This window comes from Acromyrmex echinatior, chromosome 8, assembly GCF_024713525.1.
Source record: "Acromyrmex echinatior isolate Ae372 chromosome 8, ASM2471352v2, whole genome shotgun sequence".
NCBI lineage: Eukaryota > Metazoa > Arthropoda > Insecta > Hymenoptera > Formicidae > Acromyrmex > Acromyrmex echinatior.
In genome coordinates this window covers 3482195-3495485 of record NC_141859.1, presented here as the reverse complement: position 1 = coordinate 3495485, position 13291 = coordinate 3482195, and the positions used below count along the sequence as shown (strand labels likewise).

General features: G+C 37.0%; 1 protein-coding gene across 4 annotated transcripts in view; it reads right to left on the bottom strand.

The window, feature by feature from the left end:
• LOC105150185 (uncharacterized) overlaps positions 1-13291 on the bottom strand; it is a 100651-nt gene that overhangs the window by 40139 nt on the left and 47221 nt on the right. The gene's annotated exons all lie outside the window — the stretch shown is intronic.

Sequence of the window (13291 nt, the reverse complement as noted above, 5' to 3'; positions counted from 1 at the left end):
AGCACGGCAGCGGGGAGAGTTCGGAACGTCGAGGATCGAGGAGGTTGGGGCGAGGGGGGCGGGCAAGGGCAGGGGAGAGGAAAGGAGAGGGGGGGGGACGGTGGGAGGCTGCATGCTGTGTGCACGCGCGCGCACGTTCTCGCATCAACCCGGCGCCCACTCTTCGCAATGAACAAGCCGGTTTTACACAGCCGTAAAAACGCGGTCATCTCTCGGAGACCGAACAGTATTCCTTCCAGTACTGTATCAGCGATTATTCTTATCGAAGTATCTCAACTATACCGAGAAAAATGAGGACTGGTATCAGAACCGACGTGACGTTGTGTGTACGAAGATCTCATGATTATTTATAATAAAATGCATCGAGTCACGTAGAGAGTCAGCGGTCGCGGTTATCGCGCCGCCGCGCCGGTGTTTTTCAATCATTTTAAGCAACCGGCGAATATCGCTGACACGATACGAGATACGCCGGTCGTGTGTATGGATCAATAAACGTTGATTCGCCGAATTTTGAAGGTACCGGGGATGTGTGCTTGGTTAGAATGTTTCAGAGGCATCTCGAGTATTTTGGCGTCTTCGATAGGTGGCATGACCAGATTGTCATAAAATTCTATTAAAATTTGTATTATATATATCTACAGTTATTCTATTAAAATAATCGTTTTTAATTCAATTAACAAGATGGATAAGTTTACTGCTATTTCCATTTCCGTTAGAGTACGTAGATCTAAAGCAGTATCCTGATTGGTTCATCGGCTTAAGTTCACGTCTTAAGGTTACTGTTACAGAAATTTTGTCTGCGGCAGCCCCTAGTCTCCTATGTTTTTATTCTTTTAGTCTTTTGTTTATCCAATAAGTAAATCACCACAGAGTTTATTTATATAGATCGAACAACACTGGCCTTTAGATTTTCTTTTAATTATACATATTATGAAGTATTTAATTTGTAATTATTTGTAATTATTTCTTTAATTTTAAAATTATTGTAACTTTTAATTTCATTCATAGGACTTAAATTTACAACAGTCAGCTATTTGCGAACTTTGCAAATTCGTATTACTCCGGATTTCTAATCGATTTTTAAGCCTTGTAAGCCATAAGGAATGGACGAATCATGATCTCTTATTCACGTCGCATTCGATTGTAGTTGGTCAATTTTTTACGGTTTAAGGCTTAAAACACCTATTGTAGATCTGACAGACTTAACACGAAAGAACGGTGAGAAACTTGTATTTCTCATTGCGACTCTCTACCGCTATCCCCTCTAATCTCTATGGCATAAACAATGATCATTATTATTGTCGTAGCCGCTGAGTCGGCACGAATGGCGCGTTACTTTATCGCTTTTCTTAGCGATAACACGGTCGGTAGGGAGATAATGGTCGATAGGGAGTGCCGAGGTGTAGGTGCATTATCGCCAGTGTTATCGAGACGAAACGACATATGCGCTATGCGTCATTCTTTCAGGTTCGAATAACTCACAATCAGTCTTGAGAATTGCTGCACGTACAAATTTTTAACGTCCAAAAAATATCAAGCTATAATTCGATATTAATTATAGTATATCAAGTCAATAATTAACTTATATATCGATAATCAATTTATATTAAGTAAGAGACAACAAAATCTAATCAGAAAGTCAAATTCACGTTAAAATTCAATAAATTTTAACTATATCATCACTTTCGTCGAATGTTTTCATCATCAACGTCGATATCTCGTCAGTCTGATAATAATTTATATAAGTCGTTATGAAGATTTCGTAATCGTTGTTTTTTTCATTTACTGTTACGCTAAGAATCGCGAAAAATCACGCTAAAATAAGTCGTTATCCTCGGGGTCGAATGAATGATGTGAAATTTGTGTTTATATCTCGGTTATTTACATAACACCGCCGATAAGATGCGTGCCAGTTTACATCATATCTCGAATTATTACACGCTCATTAATGACGCTCGCGCAACAATGTTCGCTAACGAGACGATTGAGGCAGTCAAGACGTCGATTATGTTGATCACAGCACATCGGCGATCCGTCAGTACGAAGAAAAAAAAAGAAGGGAAGAAAGAACCGAGTATAGCACTGACGTCACAGGCAATTTGGTGAACGTCGACTATCACAGCTGTTGCGTGTTTTCTCTATCTTTCTCTCTCTCTATCTCTCTCTGTGGCTCTGCCATATCGAAACTAGTGTACTTCTGTATATTTAAATCCATTATTTTCCATAGATAATTACACATTCATTAATATTATTTACATTCAGAAAGTTATGTGTTTCACTCTATCTTATTATCACTTTATTTTTATTATTATATATTTTTTTGTTATATTTTATGAAGCTCTTCCAGTGCTACCTTTTGTTATATTCATTTCCCTGCTTTCTAATTTTTATAATTTTATGTAACTGTATGTATTTAACGCTCTAGGGGAGAATGTTCCAGTATAATAAATAATGACTCTCTCTCTCTCTCTCTCTCCCTCCCCCCCCCCCCTCTCTCTCTCTCGAAACGAGAGCCATTCGCCACGCGACTGACATCAATCTGAATTCTGACAACATAGTGCACGAGATCGTAACGTGAACCCTCCTCTCGAAGAAAGAGCGAGGGACGATTTAGCCTCGACCATGGCGGGGGCAAGGAGAGGTATAATTAGACGAGTCGACTTATCAATGCCCATTCGTCGCCATCTCCGCTCGGGTCCGAGTAAACAAACGCTTCTCTTGCCTTGTCTGAATATAAATATGTATTTCCCTCTCAAAAGTGTGTATTTAGATTAAATTGAGAAAACGGTAGAGGAAAACCGCGATCGTCGCGAGATGTAGTGTCTAACAGATAATCGATAACGATATGCGTTACGTAACATAAGTAAATAATGAAAGATAACGCATATAAATTACGTAAAAAATACACAGACAATAAATTCTTACTTATTAAAAAAAAATTAATAATGTTAAAAATAAAGTATTTTTTAAGACCACTAATATCCACCTAAGCGATGTAATAAACAAGTGTGATTTGTCTGGATCTTCTTATGTGTCCGAATATCCTTATCGATATCCGTGATTTCATTCCGTTATCATCGACTCGTACTTATAATCAGATCTCATTTTTCTCTCAAGAGACGAATAACGAGGCTGTAAAGGCCAGATCGAGGGCTACCGGAGCAACCGCAAACACGCGGCCGCGTCGAGCAAATCGAACGGACGCCGAGGCGATTGGTAAATTTGGCCTGACCTCTGGATAACTCGGCCACGTGCTGCCTGTATATTACGATGCAGGGCGTAATGCGCCAAACATTATTTATCGGGTCGGGACCAAGAATATACACCGCTGATGGAGATAACGGAGACAGTTCGCCGATTGACCGACTCGACTGGCTGCCTCCGCGAATCAGCGTTCGTGTAGACGTAATAAAACATCACGACGTAACACCGCAACCGAGTGAATATTATCAGTGTCTTGTACATAAACCGGACGAATGCCCTTACACCCGGATTCTAAAAAACTCACCGTATAAATATAAACCATATAAGATATACAGGATAAATCAGAGTAGTGAACCAGTTTTTTATCCTATGAGAAAATTATCGATTACACACCTAATTATCAACTTAACGATATAAACTTGAAGTAACAGGACTCTAAAATCCAACGAAATATAAAGGGCTAATAAGAGTCAAAAACTTAATAAAACTCCATTATTTGATTAACATAAGTATAATTAAAGACAAAAATAATAATACTTACGTTAATAAAATAATAATTATGTGAAAATTATTAAATGTGCGCCTAGCAATTCACACGATGTATCCACATTTCTGATTTGTATGACTAAGTCGATAATTTTCTCGTAGGGTAAAAAACTGGTTCAACTACTCTGATTCACCTTGTATATGGATTTCTATATTCAGTAAGTTTCATGATATAATAAATTGTTTGTCAGTTTGATATCTCTATTGTACATGCGCAAATAAATATTAAATATTATTAGTTTTAATTTGTTACTTTTATACTGAAGATAACTCCCAATAAAGGAAACGTCCGTATTTAATCTTAATCAATACATATTCTTTTCTACAGTTTCCATCCAGTATTGATTTTCACGAACTTTTTTATTGTGATGATTTATTTCTATTTATTTTGCAAAGTACATGAAATGAATGGAAAATGGTTTTGCTGAAGTATCTAAGAAATTTAGTACTAAATACAGTGCTGAGAATAATTTTGTTGGATTATCAAAGTAATTACACAGAATGTTTAAGCTAGTTGCTGAAACTGGTTGCCCAGCTTGAGTTTTCTGTATAATTATTTTAATAGTCCCCAACAAAATTGTTTGTAAATCTATAATTTACCTAAATTTTTAGACACTTGAGTAAAATCGTTTTTTCTTTGTATTATTTGAAAAAAATTAGATCCAGAGATGTCGTTGACTGTTATACCTTTCATTCATTTTTAATTTTTATAATTTAAGTTTATAAGTAAATTATAATTAAATTTTTAAGATTTAATTTTATAATTAAAGTAAGACAACTTCTGTGATAAGTAGATCAAGAATTCTTTTCAACTGTAAAAAGGAAAAGATCAGACGAGAAAGATGAATACTGGAATAACAATTTTATAAATATAAGATGAATCTACGTTCTTAGATTAGATAACATGGCGCGAGCTCGGCGTAATTTCATACTGTATTTTAATACTATCTATCTAAAGTAATCTTCGCTCTCTTTGCATAAGAACGATGCAAAAGTCGGGGATATTCCTTTCATCTCACGTCGCACAACTACGACAAACAACTACGAGCTTATTTTCCTGCACTCATCGTCGGATTATCATTTTCCATCAGGTCAACCGATAAGGCAACTTTAGCGCCGCATTGCAAAACGACTTCCGGTCGGGACACCACTGATGAGAATCACTGCGGCCGTCTCGACGTTCGACGTTCGTGCTGCTGTAAATCGAAGAAGCCGTCTAGCTTCTAATTTTATTACGCGACAGACACGAGAATGAATCGAGCGCGTCGGATTTCGCTCGTTCTTGCGACGCTATTGAAATTTCGTCAACGAATTTTTCAACGATTCGCGCCGCGAAATACGTTGTCCCACTGTAAGAAATTCACCGCGACTCGCCGTAGAACACAAATTTCCCTGTGGTGCAACTCCATTCGATTGCATCACAGTGAGGGGGAGAACGATATATTGCTTTCATAATTTCTTAAATCATATCTGAGCTGAATATGGGATTACGCGTCTAAGCGATAAAAAGATAAGTAGAGCTGAATAGTTTAAATACCACGTGTTTCGACTGCGAAACGTGGAAATATGTTTGAATATATGTAATCCCGTGTTCTCCAAGCGCGAAATAACCATGAAAGTAGGATCTCTGGCCCTCGATTTTATCAGGATTCGAAGCGTTATTAAAAAAAAAGGCACGCGTCAGAAATCGTAATATTCGTGCGTATCGTTTTCTTCGTACTATCGCGTGCGATGTGGCTAGATAATAAGCAAATATTTTATCTCGATTTTATTCCCGATGTAAAACATTCCCTCCCCCCCTCTCTCTCTCTCTCTCTTCCTCTTCAACTATGTCACTCAATTAATTATTATTCAAAATTCTTATATATCACACCCCCCCATGTAATTACAGCACGAAATTTTTGCAGCAATATTTCAATAGTGCGCAATATTATAATTCAGTAAATATTAGGGTTGCTACAGAAAATGAATTTTAAAATTCCTTGACTTTTCCAGGTTTTCCAGATGAAAATAGAAAATTTTCCATAAATAATATAAAATATGTAAATTTTAATATTTAGACTCAAAGATTGTAGGAAAGCTAGTTTATATTAAAAACAATGTAAAAAAAGGTTAATAGCTTTAAGTAGATTTTAAGTAAATTCAAGCCACAGCATAAAATAAATTAGTTTTGGAAAAAACTAATGCAATTATGACGAAAAAGAGGGCTCAAATAAAAATACTGAAAATAAAATAAAATATAAATTTAAATTATTTTATTAAAATCGTTTAAAGTGCACAAGTTTTAAACGAATTTGACTATAAAATCAGATATAATATTTAAAAATTTAACAATATTTATAAATAATAATTATTTAGAACAGGAGCAGTTTCAAATTGTGAGCAAATTTTGAAATTCCAGGCTTTATTACATTTTCCCCTGATTTCTCCCGGTTTTTCCGGTTTTCCAAGTTTGTGTCCCTAGAGGGATATCTAGAAGGATATGTTTTTCGTAAAAAGAAAACATCCAGGGATCCTATAATGCTGGTTCTACATTAGTTGCAAACTGATCGCAAGTTTGTTGCGACAGCCAATATGAAGCATTGATTTCAAAATGCAAACTTCAGATTGGCTGTCGCAACAAACTTGCGATCGGCTTGCAACTAATGTAGAACCGGCTTAAGAAGGAGTATGCAACTCAAGTGAGAATCCAGAATTGAAACATAACTTGGATGTGCTTTTTCCAACTATTTAAAATTCATTCTGGGATGTTTAATAAATAATGGTTCTCTCTAAAATCGATTTTTCGAATCGTGATCTAGATCAGGAACTAAAAGTTCGATCCGTAAAAAAAATCGATTATGAAGAATTGATCCACTGAAAATCGAATCATGGATCGAACCTTAATTGAGCAAGGGAAAGAAAAGTCACGAATTTTAGATTATATATATATAGGATTTGGACTAAGCGATTTTTTTATTACTGGCAATGAATCCATAAATGAAATTGTACCATTTCATGTTTTTGATAAAATTGAACTTAAATATACCGTAATGTGGTCTAGAAAAAAATGTTTAAATTTATCGGATAGTATCATTGAAAAATATAAAACTTAAAGAACTGTTGTTTATAAATATGTTCATTTTATAAATTCTTTGGCTTCATAAACTTTTATCACATTGTATATATCCATAGACATATTCATTCTTCTCTAAATCTAATGAATCAAGTTCTACAGATGTCTACTCTATCTCTGCTCTGTTCTATTTAAAAAAAGAATATAATAACAGCCTTTCTATTAACAGTTATTCCATTCTTCAGAAGAATAGTTATGGAAGATTGGCCAGTTTCATAACATCGATATAACTTCGACGTAAAGTGTGCCGTGTAACAGAGATCATAGTTGATTATTCTTCTTACACTTAACTATGATTGACCAATTTCTTACAACTTGCGACCCTATTGTAGAACAGACATAATTGGATATCGTATCGTCGTATATACGTCAGATCACGTTGGATGTTGTAATCTTACATAAAGATCGATCTCCAGTCTAAGAAACGATTCAATAAATTAATCAAAGCCGTAAGATCGATCCAAAAAATGAATTAATCGAGGCAAAAGAATTGATTTGTCGACAAAAATCAATTCAGAATCGCTCATCGCTAGTTCTCTCTTTCTTTCTCGCCCTCCTTCTTCTCCTCCCTTCCTCTATTTTTTTTACACTGTATAGTTGATTCCGATAACGATCTGCCAGCGGAAGATTTCTCGCTGATAAGAAAGACGCGGTGAACGAAAGGTGAACCGGCTGCGACGCGAGCAGGCAGACGTGATCGCGTGTCACCCTCGTTCGATCGATTCGCTTACGCGGGGAATCAGACGCGGCGAGAATTTCCGCCGACGTGACGGGGCGAATCGATTCGACACCTTGAATTCGCGGAGCGACGTATCCAACCGACCGGTGCCGACGCGCGATCGAAACCCACGTGATTATTACGTAATCACGTTCACCCGTTTTAATTCTACGGCCAGCCCGAAGTTTTCACCCCGTCGCGTCGCGTCGCGTCGCGTCGGTCTGTTAAACTTTTCCCGTAATTATATAGGTGTAAATATTGTATCAAATATTGTATTAAATATTTTACACGCGACGTTTTCTGACGTCTTGAAACGTTACGATATGGAAAACTGTCGAATCATCATATTATCTCGTTTGCATATTTCTTTTGTTTTCTCAGATAACAGTGGAATTTTTGGTATCAACGAACAATAGGATAGCGCTAAGTATTTACTTTGATAAATAACGATGCTAAATTTGAAACGAGAATTCTTCCTGATCCCGCAAAGTAACGGAAGGTGAGGTAGGACGACGTGGAGGGGTTTAATCGCGTTGAGAAAACGGCGACGCGTTATCGGCGGTGTGTGTGACGTAAGAAATATCTCGTATCGGTTATTTGCGACCGCGAGCTCTTTAAATCGATGGAAATCCCGACGGGGTGAGATGCGAACGCGTGTGTCGCACATGACCGATAAGTTTTCAGAAAAATTGTTCGTGTTATTTGCAAAACAGACAGATAATTGCTACTGTGTTATCCATCGTCGTGCGAGGATCAAACGTGCGTGATGGGAATTAATTTATTATTCGTCAGAAAAAAAAACAACCGTATTTATATCTCGCGTTAAAAATAACATAATTTTAGTAAAGTTAAAAAAAGCTCGTAAATTTGCAAAACAAATAAGGATGACGATAAAAATAATAAGAGACGTTACGAAACAAGTTTCAATCATAAATTAATATATTTTTTGAGAAAATAGGAAAAAAAAACAAATTTTAACCAATTCCTCACGGTAATTTATTCTCTATAAAAAATATTCATATTTAAAAGTATATTTTTAATTCTTTAAAAAAAAATATCCTAAAATTAATTTCGTTCGTTTTAACTCCACCGTGTATAATTTCGCCGGCGCGCTTTCGTCGTTCCGCAACAAAGGGATCATTGTACTTTCTCGCGTGTAAGTCAGGCTTCGGCCAGTTCGCCGTTTTACGTGCTCGCCCCAGAGTCGTATGTCTCGTGACGTCATCTCGACACAGTCTGGCAACGCCGCTCGAGCCGACGAGCGACACGCGACGTTGTCGGCTCGAGCGAGTGAGCGAATACAAAATGACTCCAAAATGATGATTAAAAGTCGCTTTTCAATCATTTTCGATTTATTTTAATGTCATCTTGACGTTATCGTGGGTTGTTGTTCTGCTTGGGGCGTTCTGCTTGCGCAACACGCCAGGTCTGTTTCGGGAAATTCGGGAATTCGGTCTTGTTTCTTCTAGACCTGCTGTGATTTCCGTTGGCATTCCTGTCGTCACGCACGCGTGCACGCACGTACGCGGTATGCACGCACGCACGTACGCACGATGACGAGTGTGATTTCATGCGGATACGTACATAACGATACACCCGCTATGTAACGTAACAAAAGAATTTAAGCCGCAATTCAAACTGCGTCGATGCGTTTTTTTTTTTTTTACAGAAACCCTCACACATGCGTCGCCACTTGATAACGGAAAAATCCGTTTTTGCCGTATCACTTTTACAGAAATCTAATACAAGCCAAAGAAATTACTAAAAGACAATAATTAGAAAGAATTACTGAAAGATAATAATTAATTACTTATTTTTACTTTTAGTACATACGTAATTTTCCAGTCTTTTACTACATACAACGAGTCATTCGTGTTCCACGTTGATATTCATCACTTTAATAAATTGACAAAAATTGTTAAGTGATCTCTTACGTGTGTACTTCAATACTTACATATTTAAAAAAATTTATAAAATTGTGTATTTTTAAAAATTATGTATAAATGTTATAACTAATTCGCTCGAGTTAGAGCGAGAAAGTGAGGAAATCAACGAGAAAAAAAGAAGAGAAAAAAATACCGGTCTGAATTGGGCTTTACGCTCGTTCGTGTAAAAAAAAACCGTAAGGACGACGCCAGCAGCCTCTTCCGCCGATTGTGGAAAAGCGGCGGCCGCACCGCAGGTAGCTGGGACTGCTGGGAGCGGATAATATCGTGCTGTCACGTCATACGGTCTCTCGCCGGTCGGACGGAGAAAATCAATCCGCTTCGCGCGCGCGGGATGCTACTAACCTTTTCGCGGAAAAGCGTGCGAGTGGCGACTACTAACCGCGCGGAAAACATCGACGCGCCTCAAGGGTCCGTTGCGATATTGACCCGAGGTTGCGTTAGGTTATTTCTGTCGGGGCGAGGAGACGAGGGTGAGGATGACAGAAGAATAGGAGGGAAGGGAAAGGGGGATTCGTGTATATTTTCAGATAGAACACTCGGATTTCCGCGAATCCCGGATTCTCACTTCCTTTAAGCACCATTCTTCCTTCCCCCTCTCTCTCTCTCTCTCTTTCTGTCATTCTCTCGATCCTTATCTTTGTTTGTATTAATGTACCAATTTTGTTTAAGCGTTTGAGGGAACTCCATTCCAGATTTCAGAGCTCAATAAATGATAATTTCCCTCCATTTTTTACCTCTCTCGCACTTTCGAATCTTCCCTCGCTCTCTCCTTGTCCTGCAGGAAATATGAAGAGAAGGTGGGAGAAAGAGAGAACGATGCGCACTGATCCGCGCCGACGGCGTGTCATTTCATGAATATTGGCCTTCGACCGTGTCCTTGGCCCCGTATCGGTTTACGAGGGATATCATGCGCGTATTGTGCCGTTCGCTCGCTCGTTCATCCGTTCCGTTCATTCGTTCACGCTCGCTTCGCGTTTACTCGTTCGCTCGCTCGCGCGTTTGCGAAATCCGCGGAGTAACGGCCGACTCCGAAATAGAAGTCCTGTGTTGGCATCGCACTTTACGGAGCGTGTCTCTTTCTTTCCCTTTCGTTTCTTTCTTGCCACTGACGTTCCCTTCGACTACTGCGAGTTTCTTTACTGCGGATTAAGGAAATATTGCAATGATATATTGCAACATTACCTACAAAATATTAAAATTACAATATTTTGCAATATTGTTGCAATATTTCGAATAAAATATAATTTCAATATTGCAGCAATACAGCTGCAGTTTTTCGTCCTTACGGATTATTATTTATTCGAAATTGATTCCGATCGAAATTGTTCAGATATTCCGTAGATTTTTATTGTGTCTCTTTCAGGGAAAATAAAATAACTTAGATTGGAATACATTTTGAACATTTTCATAACACATGTAGAGGTTTTTTTCAAGCATAAACATGAATATTTTAATTATCGGTGATTCATTAATTAATTGGCGTAAAGTGATGAAAAACCGCTGCAGAAAGTGCAGCAAGAAAATTCTTTTAAGATCAATTCCTTCTTCAATTTCGGTCTCAATTACGTCGCTCTTAATTTCAATCTCTGATGTGTTCAGTCGTGATGTGAATCGTCGATTCACGATTGAACAAAAAAAATCTTAATGTACTTACACACTTAATCTGTACGTTTCAAATTTAAGATAGTAATTACGATATAAAAATAATCAATTTATAATTATATTTTGAAAAAATTATATTCGAATTTATGATTTATGCTACATTTTCTTAAATTTCTTGCAATTTTTATTGTAATATGTAAATGTAATGATTAAATTAAACAATTTGCTTTCCCTTCATTTTCCAATTAAATAAAAACAAATATACAGGGTGCATCATCAAAATCCGGAAAAATTTTAATTTAAATTTTCCGCTATATTGTGCCTCCGCCAGAAGTTATTGTTGCCTCCCCTTCGCGCTGAGCGCCCAGTAACGGAAATAATTCGCTTCTTTGGATACCCGAGATCAATCGTTTATGACGTTGTGGTAAAATATAGCAATATACAGCTTTAGAACAATCCAACGAAGGTTCCAGTATGCCAGCGAAAAAGAGTCGAAAGAACGCACTACCAGGACTCCCGAAAGGACTCGAAAGGGCTCAAGCGCTGATTTCGGATGACCCAGGGCAATCGTTACGAAAATTAGCATCGATTGTTGGTATAAGCGAGCCAACAATGCGTCGAATTGCCGAGGAGGATAAATCGTACACATTAAAGATATGACAGATGGTCTCTGAGGCTGTCAGGACAAGCCGAGTTGCTCACCTCGGCTGCCATTCTGGCCTCCCAACAGCCTCCAGATTTAAATCTCTTGAACTACTACGTAGTAGAAGCATAGTTGAAAGGATCACAAACAAGTCTCGGCAATATGACGTCATTAAGGACCGCTATTGAGGCAGCATTCGTCGGCATGGACAGCGCTACATTACAGCGTGCATATGAACACTTCAGACCGAGAATACAGACCGTCATTCAAGCCAATGGGGAATATATCGAATAATTGTGTTCTACAGGGATTCTCCAAGTGTCATGTAAAAAGATTTTTTTGTAATATTTAATTTTTCATAAAAACATTTTGTTTAAAGAAATTGTTCGATTTGTCCGGATTTTGGTGACGCACCCTGTATATATATATATATATATATATATATTTTTTAGTGTTAAAAGAGCAGGTAAATCAATCGACAGTTGAAATCTGAAAAGATCAATCGACATGCAAAATCGTTTGAACATTGGACTTCAAATTGATAATGTAATATTTCCTAATCTTTCAACTTTTACGATTTCGCACTATGCGATTATGAATGGTCTCGGTAATGGTTAAAGTGTTCTAAAATTTTGCTATGCGCGGAGAATTTTCACAATGTGAAAATCTATTATTCTTTACAGGTCTGTTTTCTTTTAAAAGACATGTCGCATTTTGCCGCAATCTTTCTTAAAAGAAAAAAAGACAGCACCCTCTCGAACTGCTCTCTCCCTCTTCTATTTCTTTTATTCTTACTTTTAAGATACGGAATCGTAATATTTAAATCTTTCTTTTCGTAAAAAAAAGATTATTCTATTAAATTGAAAAAAATGAACGCTAAGATATTTCTTAGTCAATCATAGATTCTAATCTTTTTCCCGAATAAGAAAAACTTCATTTTGGAATGTCCAAAGTGAAACCGTTGCAGATTTGGAGCCATGACACATATCTAAATCATAACGCATCAATCAATCATTCTGAATCTTTCCTTTCCTTCCACTTCACGAAAAAGAAGAATTGTGGTTGATCTTATGCACTATGCGTTAAGGCATATGTTCCCAACGTGGGCGTTATCATCCCCCAGTGGACGCTGAGAAATTTAATCCCCTAAATATTTTCTAAACAAACATTTAAACATTCACTTGATTATACAAATATCACAAATGGCAAACATTAGTAATAGACGCAAAAAATGAATAGAACAATTATTTCGAAATTGCAATGATCGATTTGGACAATATTATTACGATTGATTGATACTGAACAATAACGGAATGGAAGTTATCAAAAAAACAAAGAGAAAAGCGATTCGGAATTTATAACTCATTATGTATAATTTAAATTTTATTATTAACTGACTTGGCATTGCGAACTTTTTTTATTTTTATTTTTATATACTATGCTTGTTACACTGAGGATGACGTAATGAAGGTTGGAACGTATGTTTATTGTATATTCTTATCTATGTTATAAAT